At 37.8% G+C, this 15,181-nt stretch overlaps 1 protein-coding gene across 4 annotated transcripts in view; it reads left to right on the top strand.

The window, feature by feature from the left end:
- The first annotated feature begins 50 nt into the window (after positions 1 to 50).
- Positions 51 to 15,181, top strand: part of LOC119727532 (protein retinal degeneration B-like) — a 75,244-nt gene continuing 60,113 nt past the window's right edge. For all 4 annotated transcript variants that reach the window (XM_038199450.1, XM_038199467.1, XM_038199458.1 and 1 more), the window contains exon 1: positions 51 to 130. The gene's annotated coding sequence lies outside the window, so the exon portion shown is untranslated. The remainder of the gene's footprint in view (positions 131 to 15,181) is intronic.

The following is a 15,181-nucleotide window of genomic DNA, read 5'->3' as shown; positions in this document are numbered from 1 at the left end:
TACTCCGTTAAGTTTTAATAGCGCCCTCTGTTGGGATGGTTTATAGAAAATGTCAGTGACTTGTGAGTGTGAGCTGTGTTTACAACAAGGCCGGATTATGATTGCAAAAATCTGTGGAAATAAACCATTGGTAAGTTGATTTTCATTGATTGCATTCGTTCATATAATGCCTATGATATACATGTAACTGTTTGGTAAAAGTGTAATTTAGGACCCCGTTCCAGACAACGAACAGACACTGCCCTTTTATGTTTCAAACTTGGCGATCTCCGATCATGCCAATTGCCATGATCATCATTCGCTTTTGGGGCCTAACCATTCCACCCCATCCATTCCAATACATTTTGCAGAAAGAGGGCAGGGTTTTGATTTACAAGGGAAATATGGGGTAAATTTAAATGACGACAGCATCTGAACTGCTGTGATACTAACATCTCTAAGTGCTAAAACGGGTAAGAAAGAAGCGTTTTCTTCTCAAGTAGCCCTGGCATTGCCTACTGTGATCAAAATTTACAAACCTACACTACAAATACAATCTGCACTAAATTTAACCTAAATAAAAACCAGGTGTTTATTTAGCCGTGAACTGGTCATGCATTTTTTTTTTTCATTCGTAAACCGGTAGATCGTGTAGCGCCCTCATGCATGTGTATACGAGTAGGCCTGCACCATATTTAATTACCTTCTCGTTGAGCGAACATTATTAATTTGATAGTCGTTGTTAAGCCCGGTTCATACTTCATGCGAATGCTATGCAAATTTGTCGTCCAGAGGCATTCGCTGAGAAATTCGCCGGAGTTGAAATGTGTTCAACTTTTGCGAATTCGCAGTGCGAAAACTCCCCCTGACATCACAAATTCGCGTTCACGTTCGTTTCGCGCTTAGTATGAACCGGCCTTCCTTACTCCTTAAAAGTTAAACATCTTTATTTTTAAATTTTGGATCACAGATTTTCAGGTGTGGGTGACTAGTGAATTTCACTAGTCGCGACTAATTTCAATAGTGCATACATGTGCATTAAAACCCACTGTTTTGTTCATTGGTGACTCGTCCATGGACCTGCATGGTCCGATTACCATTCTATTATTCCTGTCGGTACCCATTCCTGTCTCAATGCATGTAAACAAGGGACCATTGAATACAACTTCAATTACAAGCTGTGCTTTCTAGCTGTGCTTTCTAAATGGATCTGCAGTATCACAATTTCTTTGCATCTAGATTTCTTAACGCATAGGGCCTACATGCATACATTCCTTTGCATCAATTTTGTATTTAAGTTACTTAGTAAAATAGTATATATTTGTATTTGATTTTCTTTAAATAATCTTGTAAATTTTTTCGTCGTTTCATATTTTGATACTGTGGAAAAATAAAAGAAACCTGAAACCTGAATAGTCGCGACTAGTCACGGATAATGACTAATAGTCGCGACTGTGCTTTTAAGTATTGGCGACTACGTCGACTAGTCAGCTACATGTAGTCGCACTAGTCGTACAGGCCTACAGATTACTGGTCTTGTTTCCTCTGCACTTTATTGTGCCCATGAAATGACTTTTCTTAGGAACACATTTTGTGCAACTTTCTACTCCCCTTAAATGTATAAAAACTATATGTATTTGACATCTTTTTTTGGTTAATTTTATTCAAAAGTGCACTTCTTTAAACATGTAAAAATTGTCCATGCTTTTCTGGGCAACTGAGGGTGCTGTTGCTGTGATGTCATTTCAGGAAGACATTGTTCAGTTTAGGGTTATTCTGTTCAAATGTGAACCCCAAAATCTGCTCATTGAAAACATCTGTGAGAAAAGTTGACTCATTGGCTTACTGCCATGTACTGACACGACGAACCACCAAAGAAAAGACAATGTACGACAGCAAAATATCCAAACTTTTTGAGCTGAAAAAGCTGTAATATCTGCCTGAAATGACATCACACTTTTGCGTATGAGTATGGAAATTCGCATTTATAAAAACCAAAAAGGCACCAAAATACAAATGTACCCTTGAAAATGGCAAAACAAAAATTAAAAATAAGGTTAAATGAGACACAAAGGTGCATTTTCAAGGATTGCTTTTAAAAAAATTACATTTGTGACGTCATGCTATGTTTATGTAGTGCGTATTCGCAAAAGTTTAACACAACTCCAGCAGTTTTTTGCAGCAAACGTTTGTGATGTCAAATTCCCTTCGCATTCGCATTCCATAGTTGGAATGGGCATTAAAAAATACAATACGAATGTTAACAAAATTATACCTTGGAAACTGACTGTTTTTGTTCGTAATTACCACACAGCAGAATAGAATATCGGTACATTTAATTGGTTACACCTCTATGTTCCGACACCCCTATGTTCCGACTGCACATATTCCTATTCCTAACCCTAACCCTAACCCTAACCCTAACCCTAACCCTAACCCTAACCCTAACCGGGAGTAACACAATCTAGGTTGTCGGAACATAGGGGTGTCGGAACATAGAGCAGTCACCATTTAATTAATGCAGTGCCAATTGTTTGTTAAAATGGATCAAAATGCGATGTTGGAAAAATGAATGGATAGAAAAGGCAAAAAAATACTGCCATGCTACATGTACCTGTAGTTGTAAACATACTAGGTTTCCAACATTTTCTACGTAATTTTTTTTTTTTTTGTGGTGCAATCTGGTCGAATGTGCATCTTTAAAGGGAGTATACATCATTTGCTTTTGCTGTAATTTTCAGAAATGGATGGAATTGGGGGGTTGGAAATATATAGCAAATATAGTTACACTGACTTTTTGGAGGTTTTGGGTTCGAAAATGCTATAAAAAGCAAGAAAAACGATCATTTTCCTGTAGTCTGGTTCCCTGACTCCATATAAGAAGAAACAGAGCAGTTTACATACATTGGGGAATTGTAAGGTCAGGGAACCAGCCTAGCTGGCCCGTACCCGTTCATAGGTTTGTAATCGATTGCAAACAAGTGCAATGGTCAATTGGGGCCAGTATTTGAAAAAAAGCCAGTTGTTTCCAACGCTGATCGGCCGATCAGCGTTGGAAATTGATACAAAAATACCACTTTTCTTGAAAATGACAGTATACCAGGTGCCATAATTTTACAGGATGCTTTAGACTGTCATTTACCAACATCCTATTAAGGTATTTCGCAAAAACTTGGTAGTTTTATTTTTCGATGTTTGCAAATGTTGTATATTCCCTTTAAGGTCAACAGGACAATGTGGACAATGTGTGGCAAGGACAGATTTTCAGCACATTGATGGTCAGGATGTGGTAAACAATATGTGGAAGTAATTACACACTTTGCAAATATCACTTAGTATCATGGTTTCCTCCAATTGTATGGTCTCCCCCAACGCATCCCTGTCCCATGTACAAAGAAAGTTTCAACCCAATTGGCCTTGTGGTTAACCTCAGGAAATTTACTGTTTTAAAGTCAACAGGACACATTGGACAATGTGTGGCAAGGACAGATTTTATTTGTAAGTTGATGGTCAGGGTGTGGTAAACAAGTAGTACACAATATGTAAATAAGAGAATTTACCGGTATGTGTGCTTGGCCCGTTTTAAACAAGTCCGTTTAAAACCGGACTGGTTTCGATACCGGCCAAACACATTTATATGTATTCCCATTCATAACCTTTTCGGTCAAAGGGTAAAATATTTCAAACGATTTTGTTCAACAATTTTACTACTGTGTTATACAATGTACATGTAGGTACCGATATGTGCCTCTTGCGAGTAGTCGTAAGCAACTCCTTATATGGACATTTGCGTGCGTGGTGCGCACCGCGCAGCTGTGCCAGTGTAGTGTGAATTTAGGACTATGAAATACTGACTCATTGGTAGTATTCCTAAGTGAAGGTTGTGAACGTTTAACCAATAAAAAGGAAAAGGGACCAGATTTCATAGGATTTGGAGTCCAAATTTCATTTGATATTGGAAAGGTGTTTAAGATCAGCCAGCTGGTGTTTTACCAACCGTTTAAGACCGGCCATGTGACAGGCTGTCGACCAGTAGGAATGGGTATTTGTCTTACAGGTACAATTTGTATTTAAGTTATGAATATCGCTTAATATTGTGGTGTCCTCCAATAAATATATGTACATGGTCTGGGTGTACAAATTAAATGTAGACCTTCATGTACTATGTATGTCGCATTGTGCTTGACTGCCTGTGAAATGGTGCCGAGCAGTGTTGTAGGTCTCGACCGGTCTCGAGACCACTTTTTGCTGGTCTCGGTCTCGGTCTCGGTCTCGGAAGCTGTGGTCTCGGTCTTGGTCTCGGTCTCGGTCCCCTTTGGTCTCGATATTTTGGCTGGTCTCGGGTCGAGACCGGCAATATGTAGCTTTTACAGCTCGATCGATTACTTTGTGTTCACTTCGTTCAGTACCGTTGTTAGTTAAAACATTTGCTAGCCCGTAGATCAAGCTTGTTATATATCGTGGTCGGTTTGCCGGACTCAACTGCACGTTGGAAAGTCCCCAAAGTACATGTAAAGCTGCAGCAGTACCAGTCACTGAACAATTTGGAGCAAGTTCGGCATTTATCTGTTGAGTCGGGCACATAAAGCAAAGTATGAACTTGTAACAATTTATGCAATAAGGGTCAACCATTTTCGGGGATTGTGTAGTTTAGCCCACCCCTGTGGGCATAATCACTTGCATTTTGTATTCTAATAATAAATGAGGTGCTTCAAATTAGTTATATTTTCGACCCCACACAATGTTCTCTTTAATTTGGGACAGTATTTTGAAGAAAAAGTAAATTTTTCTACCTGATTTTCCAGCATTGAACTCACACACTCTTACCAGTTACCACTCACTGTTGCCATGAGAGTGTATGATGAGACCCCATTTTCTGGCTGCTCCTTTTGAAGTACCCCATAATTCCTCAAAAATTAAAATCCCGTTCAGAAAAAAATTAAAAATCCATATCTGGCACATTCTGGCTACCACCTCGCAACTTGTGGGTCTACATGTACAAGTCCACATTCTATGACAGAAATTAAAAAATTAATTCAACATTTTCTAGCTCCCATTTTTTAAAATCAAGTACACAAGTCTTGTTAGAAGTTAAGTCCTATATTTATTTTAGGAAAAAAGAGGCACAATGTAAAATTAAAATTGCATCTCTAAATATCCGTTAGAAGTCATAGCTGAAACCAAGGGGGTGACTGTGGAGTTTAGGATCCGAGTTCCTATAACAGATGAAACATCTACCTTTAACTTTTTACTTTTGTCACGATTGGGTGCAGACAACATGTCAAAGCCCATATTTCTTAAGTGTAACTACTTTTTACTCAGGTAAGGTGTCATGTATCAATTTGTCAACACTGCCACTGGTCAACATTTTGCTCTGTATTTTTTGTGAATAGAAAGGTTACATTTTTCAATTATAATAACGTGTCTTGTTTTTTTTATTTCGACTATTGTTATTTATTATCAGTGGTCTCGGTCTCGGTCTCGGTCTCGGACCATATTGGTCTCGGTCTCGGTCCGCCTTGAAGGGGCTGGTCTCGGTCTCGGTCTCGGTCTCGAATCTTCAGGTCTCGGTCTTGGTCTCGGTCTCGGACTATCCGGTCTCGACTACAACACTGGTGCCGAGTGCAGACAACCAATTTCAACTGATTATGTATTGCAAATACACGAGTACTGTCTTTGTGTAAGGAAAATTCTTCTGAGCATGGGCAAATGGCAGCAACGCTGTGGACTTCAATTATTATTCTAGAAACATTAAAACCAACAATTCATGCTGGAACAATTCATGCTGTTTACAATGCAAATTTTGCAATGTCCATTTATACAAGTGCATGATGTGCCCACAATGTGTGTACATTAATTCACATGTGAAACCTTAAATTTTCCACTGATGACGATCAATACAAATTACCTGTACATGTATATGGTTTGATGTGTGGTTTTGAGGGGCTTGTTTTTATTGGCACACTGACATTTAAAACAATTTTCGTAAATCATAACTTAGGAAGAAGAAAAAGGGGGGGGGGGGGGGGAATTCAAGAATTTCAGAAGATAAAAAGGTCAGTGAATATTTCAGTAAAAAAAGACAGTACAACTGTCATTTAACACATGTACACGGTATGTATTTAAACATTTAAATGTCACATTTTTGTAACAGAAGTAGATGTGTTTAGTTTGTACTTTATTATAATGTATGCAGATACATGCACCAGGGACATGTACATGGGCCTTTTTAATGACATGGGATTGGGAAATGAAGCAGGATAATATACAATGTATCAAGTTGTTTGTCCTCTTCTTTCCCCATTGTTGAGGATTGTGCTCACCAAGAATTTAAGACTTTGACAGCCAAGGAGGGAGGGTTGAGCAACTTCTTTCAAATCAAACTGCATCCCGCTTCAGTCAAGATTGTAAAAAATGTCTCTAGTCCCTGTAAACATTTTGAGAGCTACCTTAGTCAGTTAGTACAAGCCTGAGTCTATTACATGTATGTATCACATAGGCCTACAATGTTGTACAGTTTATGTACTGTACATAGTGAAAAATTTCCTGAAATTTCAACAGCTGTTAGCAAAATTTCATCTAGGCTAAAGTTTCAATGTTTAATGGCTTCAAAAATGTGGCATCTTGAATTATGAAGCTCGGCTACAAATATACAGGGTTTTTTCCCTTATATATATCGACATCTGTCAGTAAAATATTATAGTATCAGTAGCTATTTGAATGTCAAAACTAATTGCAATCTTAACTGTATCAATCACACTCAAGCAAATGAATAATAAAATACGACAATTAAAAATTGACAATAACAACCGTTCTTTTGTACAATACACAATGTGTACAGTACAAGTTACTGCTGAGATAGACAACATTACCTTATTGTTCATTAATCAAAAAAAAAATCATAAAAATTGCAATTTTATAATCATTGTGTTTCCAAATTTATCATGTTTAGGCCTATGCACTGGTCAACAAATTTAAACTACATGTACCTTACTTAAATATACACATTTTGTACATAAAAATTGCACTATTAATAAATAAACCCAATGTTACGTGCACAGTCAATTTTTTAGTATCCCTGTACATATTGTACATGTTTATGTGTACTACGTGTACGTGTACATGGACAAGATGACACGGTTATCCTCAGTGCAATTCATTTTCCTCAGTGCATCCTCCAGCATGCTAGACTTGACCTAGTCCATTCTGAGATAATATGCTGTCACTGCCACTTGTAGTGGTTCAATGTAGCTACTCAAATCTGAAAATTATTTCAAACAGTATACACTATGTACATGCTTAAAATAGTCAACGTTTGATGATAACATTTCACTTTTTAAATACTTACAGGTGACGGCCAAAAAAAAGAACGTTACAGCAGCAATTATTTTATTTCCACCAAATCTGCTGGGATAGGGCCTTGCTTTTTCAAGTACTTTCAAGTACTTTAGTATTTGATTATTCTAACTTGGTTTTTAGGCCATCAGCCTGGGGGTTTGGCCAGTATCAAATCAGGGCATAAATGATTACAGTGCGCATGCGCAAGGTATACCGCCCCTAGAGTGGTAACAAGCATTTTGATGGACATTTTGAAAAAAAAAAGGGTGATAACACCCAAAAAGCTGCCATCGCTGCAATGCTATCACATATTTTTCAGCTCTGGAGGTGTATACCTTGCCAAAAATCGCTATAACGATTATTCCCCTCATTTGATACCGGTGGCCAATATTTTGGACCGAGGCTGATGGCCTATTCGATAAAATATTCCGATATTCGCAACGTGCTGATCCAAATTTTTTTATGCGCCAGCCTTAATTGATAGGGTCAGTTGGCATGGTTGGAAATTAATTCAAAAATTGACAATGAGCTTTTAAATAATTAATGTTTATGAGTGCAGGGATAAGAATAATATCCTGAATTGACAGATGGAATTGTTCCATTCCACAAGGCGAAGCCGAGCCTGTCAACAAATGAATTATTCTTTCCATTGCACGGATATGAAACATTTATTATTTGTTTTATACAACACCTGAATCCTCGTCATCTGATTGGTCGGAGCCACCAATAGTCTGAACGTGCAATGGAACTTCTATTTACCGTGGAATAGAAGTACTATTTTTGTGGTGCGGCCGGGCTCTGGGTTGGGACGAATAATTCAATGACATACTGTATGATTAATGGACTACATGTACCAATCAGATGACGGGAATATATTTAGGCATTCTATAATAAGCTGCATGTATACAATGTATGCATGGGTATAATTTTTTTTAGGTAACTTACTAGGTGATAATTGAAAGATTTTAAGGAGGCAGTTACAGTTAATCTTAACCCCTAGGCCGTTTTTGCTAAGAACCATCCTCAATCCTCCAATATCCTCCAAAATGGTGCACAAGTGTTCACCTGAAGGATTCCCACTGCCTCAATCCTTCAAAATCCTCCAACAGCCCTGCCTCTCAAAATGCATTCATCCTACACCCTCCAAAATCCTCCTCTTCTTCAAACACCATTCGTCCTCTATCCTCCAAAATCAACCAGTATACTGAATGTGCATTCATCCTCAATCCTCCAAAATTGTATGTTGCATTCATCCTTAATCCTCCAAAATCCTCCACAACTGCCCAGAGGACTTCGGAGGATTGAGGGTTAGGATTAATAGGCCCCTATTCCTCACAGAAGCTTGTAAGTCAAAGCAACTGTCGACTACAATGTAACATCTGATAAACAATAAAACCACTAGAATATAGTGCTTTTTCTTCGAATATTTGAATTGTAAAAAAAGGCTCATTCGGTGGATAATAAAACATTTGAATACCGTATATTGACACAGCCCCATGCTGGGTTATAATGAACAACTGCCCAGCAAATAGGAATACACTTTCAGTACATAATTTGACTGGGTACATGCATGTATATGCTGAACAGGTTTTTGTGTTGGACAAAAAAAAAGTTTGACATAGTGGTGAAAGAAATCAGAGATTTCCAAATCCGGTTATCAATCCTATTTTTTTCAAACCGAAAAGCAGTTTTCAGGCATGCCGCCAAAAAGTGACGAGTGATGTGCCGCATGAAATGCCCTCCCAATGACTGAGTGTACCGACCGTAGTTTGCAGGACTCAATGACCACTGGGCATTCACAAAAACAAAAAACAGATATTGACAAAATGGACATGAACTCTCTGGTACGTCAAATGGACTGGTTATTTATAAACCAAGAAGACCACTAGCAAGTGAATGCAGTTCAATTAGAGACCATGGAACAAATTCAGTGTCACCAAAACAGGATGAACCCCTAACTCCCTAGGGGGTGTGCAAAATCATATTACAATTGGAAGATTCAGGACTGTTAGGGTTACGTTTTTTATTATGCCCCGCGGCGAAGCCGAAGGGGCATACTGTTTCCGCCTTGTCCTTCCGTGGGTGGGTGGGTGTGTGGGTGTGTGTGTGGGTGGGTGGGTGTGTGGGTGTGTGTGTCCGGACAAATCTTGTCAGCGCGATAACTTGAGAAATACTTAACATATGAACTTCAAATTTGGTTTGTGGATTGTTCTTGGTAATCCTAAGAAGCCTTTCGCATTTGGGGCCAAAAGGCCAAAGGTCAAGTTCACAGTGGCTAAAACAATAGAAATCTTGTCAGCGCGATAACTTAAGAAATACTTTACATGTGAACTTCAAATTTGGTTTGTGGATTGTTTTTGACAATCCTAAGAAGCCTTTCGCATTTGGGGCCAAAAGGCCAAAGGTCAAGTTCACAGTGGCTTAAACAATAGAAATCTTGTCAGCGCGATAACTTGAGAAATACTTTACATGTGAACTTCAAATTTGGTTTGTGGATTGTTTTTGGCAATCCTAAGAAGCCTTTTGCATTTGGGGCCAAAAGGCCAAAGGTCAAGTTCACAGTGGCTAAAACAATAGAAATCTTGTCAGCGCGATAACTTGAGAAATACTTTACATGTGAACTTCAAATTTGGTTTGTGGATTGTTCTTGGCAATCCTAAGAAGCCTATTGCATTTGGGGTCAAAAGGTCAAGTGTCAAGTTCACAGTGGCTAAAACAATAGAAATCTTGTCAGCGCGATAACTTGAGAAATACTTAACATATGAACTTCAAATTTGGTTTGTGGATTGTTCTTGGTAATCCTAAGAAGCCTATTGAATTTGGGGCCAAAAGGTCAAGGGTCAAGTTCACAGTGGCTAAAACAATAGAAATCTTTTTTTTATTCTGAGATTATAGGGATTAGGGATTAATTCATATAAAACCTACAGAAGACACTAATGCTGTCAATGAATGTTCCATGTGACCAAGGTACATGTAAGTTGATGTTAAAAGAGTGGTGTTATGTCATGGGAACAGTCACGGTTGCGGGGCATTTGTGTTTGTAAACACACCTGACTTGTTTAAGGTTGGTTTTGTATATATCCGGATTCCAAAATTGAAACCGAATGGTGGAATTGAAACTGAATTTTTAAAAATCCGGATTTAAATCCAACCACAAGTTTAACAGGAGAAAACCGTTCGATATCAATTTCAAACTCCAGGCAACTCTGCAGCAATTTTTCAGCTTAAATCTTTTTACATTTAACCTTTTTAAAAATCTTTTGAATGTGGCAACTTACTTTGTATTGAGAAAAAAACAACAACCATGAACCAGTTGCTATGGCAACACGTCATTGACCTGTGAGTGACATCACGGCAACGACGGCAACAAATCCATATTTTTTGTTCTCACGGAGAAGCACCAGATTTATGTTTGGTCATGTGTGACTGGCCATTAAAGTCACCAAGCTGAACCGAAATATCAAAGGTTTAATTTTGCCCCAAAGACACACGGCTATACCCGGTACATCCCTGTCGAAACAGGCGTCCAGAGATACCAGCCGGTACAGTTATCTACATACATGTACATGTATTGTCAGCTTGTTCCCACACGTTCATGTAGTTGTACAAATGTACCGTAATTGTCAAAGACCTTGACAATAAACATGTTATCTTCAAGCAAACTTGAATCCTTGGTCGATCCATGGCAATATTGTGCTACATTATATAACCTAAAACCACGGCCCACCGCACTCCTTGTATCGCGCTATTCCGAGATGCGATTGCCATTCCAGCTGCACGAGCAGATAACCGCTAAACAATGCTAAACGGTTCATGTAAAGCGTGCTTGTAGCAACTTTACTGTGCGACACGTTTGCTTGAAGATAAAAGTCGTTCTCGCACTTGTGGAGCACGGGATAAGGTACATTGTAGTGCGTCTGCATCCCAAGTATGAACCACTAGGCCTTCGGCAAAATCGTTGGTAAATTGTAAATTTTCGACCTGTTTTGACTTTTTGACTGAAAGGTGTGAATGGGAATAAATGAAATGTACCGGTATGTGGTTGGCTCAGTATTTAACAAGAACATTTAAACCCAGATAGGGGCCTCGTCGCAGATAATGGCCCTCACGTTTGGTTTGGGCCATTATCTGCATCCAGGCTCCTAGTCGGTTTTAAACGTACCTGTTTAAAACTGGTCTAGCATTATTTTTCCCTTAGTACATGTAAATGCCCAAAATAATGTTACAGATACTTTCATGCTAGAAACTTACATTTCTTGGGCACTCATAGTAGCAGTAACTGGGTACAAATGTACCTTACTTATTTCTGTTAAAAATCCAGTCCAGGACACTCCAAGGTGTTTGCCATACCAAAATCCCCTTATACCGGTAGTAACAATGTACCTTATTATAGCAGCTCTGGATGGGCTGCCATTCGTTTCAACACACAAAAACGCTGATAAAATCCCTTACAAACATGTAGAAATTTACAGTTACTATAATGCAAATATTTTTATTTTTTTTATAAATTAACAATTTGTTTTAAAATTGTACATTTATGCAAATTCTAGAGGCTGACTCACACTGAACTATTTGTAGAAAATCATGAAATGTTTTTGAAGTATGTACATGTACTTGAGTAATCTGCAAATAGAATTACCAGAAGCAAGAAAATTGATGAGAGAAAAAAATATGAGCAAATTATATACAGCTCCTTTTAAAAAAAATACATTTCTCCACATATTTTATATGCTCGGACTCTTTCTGATAATTGCAATACATATCGAGACGAGCTCCCAGCCCGCCATGTGAATAAACAGACCACTTGAATACAAGTCTAGCGACGACGGCAGGCAGTGACTGATGCATGATGAACCTCCCCTCAAACCCCCCCCCCCCCCCCCTTTGCCTTCATTTATCTCACTCGCACTGTCCGCGCTCAATCCGTCCACAGCTCCTGTCTTAAATGCCAGGGTTCACACGCTGGGGTCAACCTTGCATAGCGACTGCGTATAATATATCCCGGTACATCCTAACTGCCGTATTGCCAGCGAATTGCATTAGATCTAGTAAAAGAGAGAGAAGAAAAAAAAAACGCGTGGGCATTGTGCTTGTTGTTACCATTGAGGATGCTTCAGGAAGTTATACACATGTGTGTGCTACCGCAGTGTTCGGTCCGGCGTTTTAATCATGTAACCGGGATGAACATTTGTTATAACGACCAGCATTGCGACGATCAAGCATCGTTTGGGTGTTAAACCATACTGTATTACTCTCGGTGGTTTTTTTTATTTCATACCTCGTTATTCATGTGCGATGTTTTGCCCATCATGCGGATTATCAGTGGATATTATTAGAATATCACGGACCTGGATTTGGTAGTATTTATTATTGTTACTGGGATTCCTTCGTGGCAAGTCATCCGTTGCAGATGTGTGCAATTTAATTGTGAGTATTGCAAGTGCCGGGTGTTGTGGGGTTACGGTAGGGATGGTAGTGATTTTTTTATTTTTTTATTAATGAACAATCAAATAACGTTGTCTATCTCACCAGTTACATGTACAATGTACCGTACATATTGTATATGTACAAAAGAACGGTCGTTATTGTCAATTTTTTATTGTCATATTTTATTATTCTTAAGTTTGCTTGAGTGTGATTGATACAGTTAAGATTTCTTTGTACATGTACATGTATATATGTTTACATGTACACCGGTTCGTTTAAGTACATGTGTAGATAATCCCCCTGAAAAAAATTCATCAACTGACTTCATTTTTTTGGTAAAATTTTTTGAAGTAACATTCAGAATTGTTAGGCCTATAGAATTTATTGAGCATAGCGTAATTCATGTACATGCAGCATGCATGTAAATGTACACGGTTTTATTTTTTTACTTTTAAAAATATTTTCAAGGTTTATTGACCCTTCCTTCTCGGGTTATTGAAGTGCAACACCATTTGAACAATATACAAAAAATGAGGACAGTTAAAGGTAATAACATTTGCAAACATAAGAAAACAACTACCAAAATATTATGAAACACCTTGCTTGACTGTAAGTGAATAATAGTCTCAAGCATCCTGTGAAATCATGGCACCTGGTGTGCTGTCATTTTCAAGAAAAGTGGAATTTTTGTATCAATTTCCAACGATGGTCTGCTGGCAATTTTTTTAATACAGGTCAGTGTAACACAAAACTTTAAACAGGTCAACGTATTTATATTAGCTAACGCCATCCATTGGTTTCATCCATCCATCCATTTCTGAAAATTACATCAAAAGCAAACGTTGTACAATGTATATTATCTTTGAAAATAGCCGATCAAATATAAATTCTCATATTTAGGAACCTGTAATTTCATTATTCCGCACACTCAATAGCAATTATTTAGTCAAAATAATTTTAAAAAACCTGTAAACCCAAAAGTCTTGGGCACAAATGGGCCAATTAGATAAGTTTGTGGATGTTGCATATATTATAAAGGGTAAAAGATGAGCTGGTGTTTCTTTTATTTTTTCCCTTTACCGTGCTAAGTTGAAAGTGACTAGGACAAGAAACTACAAGACATGATCTTCTTTATTTGAGAAAATAACAGGTCTTTTTTCAGTGTTATACATGTACGCACATGTACATGTACGTAACATGGACGGACACACTGCAAGGAAGAGGGTGGTTAGGACAAATTTAGTTTCTGATAGGCACTTTCATTCGACATTATCAACCCATTTACATTGCTATCAAGCGAAAATATAAAAGTTTTTGCACTGGCTTCAAATTTATGATGTGATTAGGGTTACAAATGTACGTACAAACAGGGACAGACATTTTGTGACAAATGTCCAGTCTGTTCGTAGGTACATACTGTACATGTATAAATCCTGATTATAAAATATAAAATAGTTCTTCACATTGACTCTGAGTTTTCTAGCTTTTGACTGATGGCATTCCTCCAGGGTACATCTTCTTACAAAAAATGTAAATCAGACAACATAAGGGGATCATTAAATGTTATGCTTACATGTGACTTTATCTAAAATGTCTGTCCTTCGAAATGTACGTAACACTTTTAAAAAGCAATATCCGTATTTTCTAAAATACAAAACCAGTTATTTTTGCAGGTGAGGATATTTATTCAAAGCTTGCAATATTAACAGCAAAAATTGAGAGACCAAGATCCTAGCTTTATCATCAAAACTCAAAAGGTCTTCTCTAGATCACTTTTGGGCCCATTAGTGTGGAATTACATTGCACATACATACATGTACACGTGTACATTTCGTGTAATTATCATTAATATTTTAGGTTTTGATGTAAACTGTACTTTTCCAGGGTCAATATTTGGTACACGTACATTACAATGACGTTCACGTGTGTATGTGTACATGTATGATAAGTAATTACGAACATCATTGAATTGAATTTAATGACATGTAAATTGAATATTATTTCATTTCTCATGGCCAGAAGGCCAAATCCCATATACGGTAGTATTGCAATTAAAATTTATTTACAAAATACATAAAATTACAGAGCAGATTATCAGCTATTCTGTAGTTCAGCACTTGAACAGTCTAATTAAAGGGAAGATACAACATTTGCAAACATCCAAAAACGAAATGATCAAATAATCACGAAATACCGGTACCTTACTGAATTGTTAGGGAATGACAGTCTAAAGCATCCTGCAAAGTCGTGGCCCCTGGTGTGCTGACTTTTGCAAGAAAAATTGTATTTTTCCAACGCTGGTCGGCCGACCAGCATTGGAGAAAACTGGCTATTTTCAAAAACAGCTCCTAATTTTTCAAATTTAGTTATTCCGCATTTTCTTTGCAATTGATTACACACCTGTGAAGGAGCATAAGCCTGATTCTCTGACCTTACA

Source organism: Patiria miniata, unplaced genomic scaffold (assembly GCF_015706575.1).
Source record: "Patiria miniata isolate m_02_andy unplaced genomic scaffold, ASM1570657v1 HiC_scaffold_1, whole genome shotgun sequence".
Lineage (NCBI taxonomy): Eukaryota > Metazoa > Echinodermata > Asteroidea > Valvatida > Asterinidae > Patiria > Patiria miniata.
Note: the sequence above shows the minus strand (reverse complement) of the source record. Positions and strands in the feature narration are given on the sequence as shown.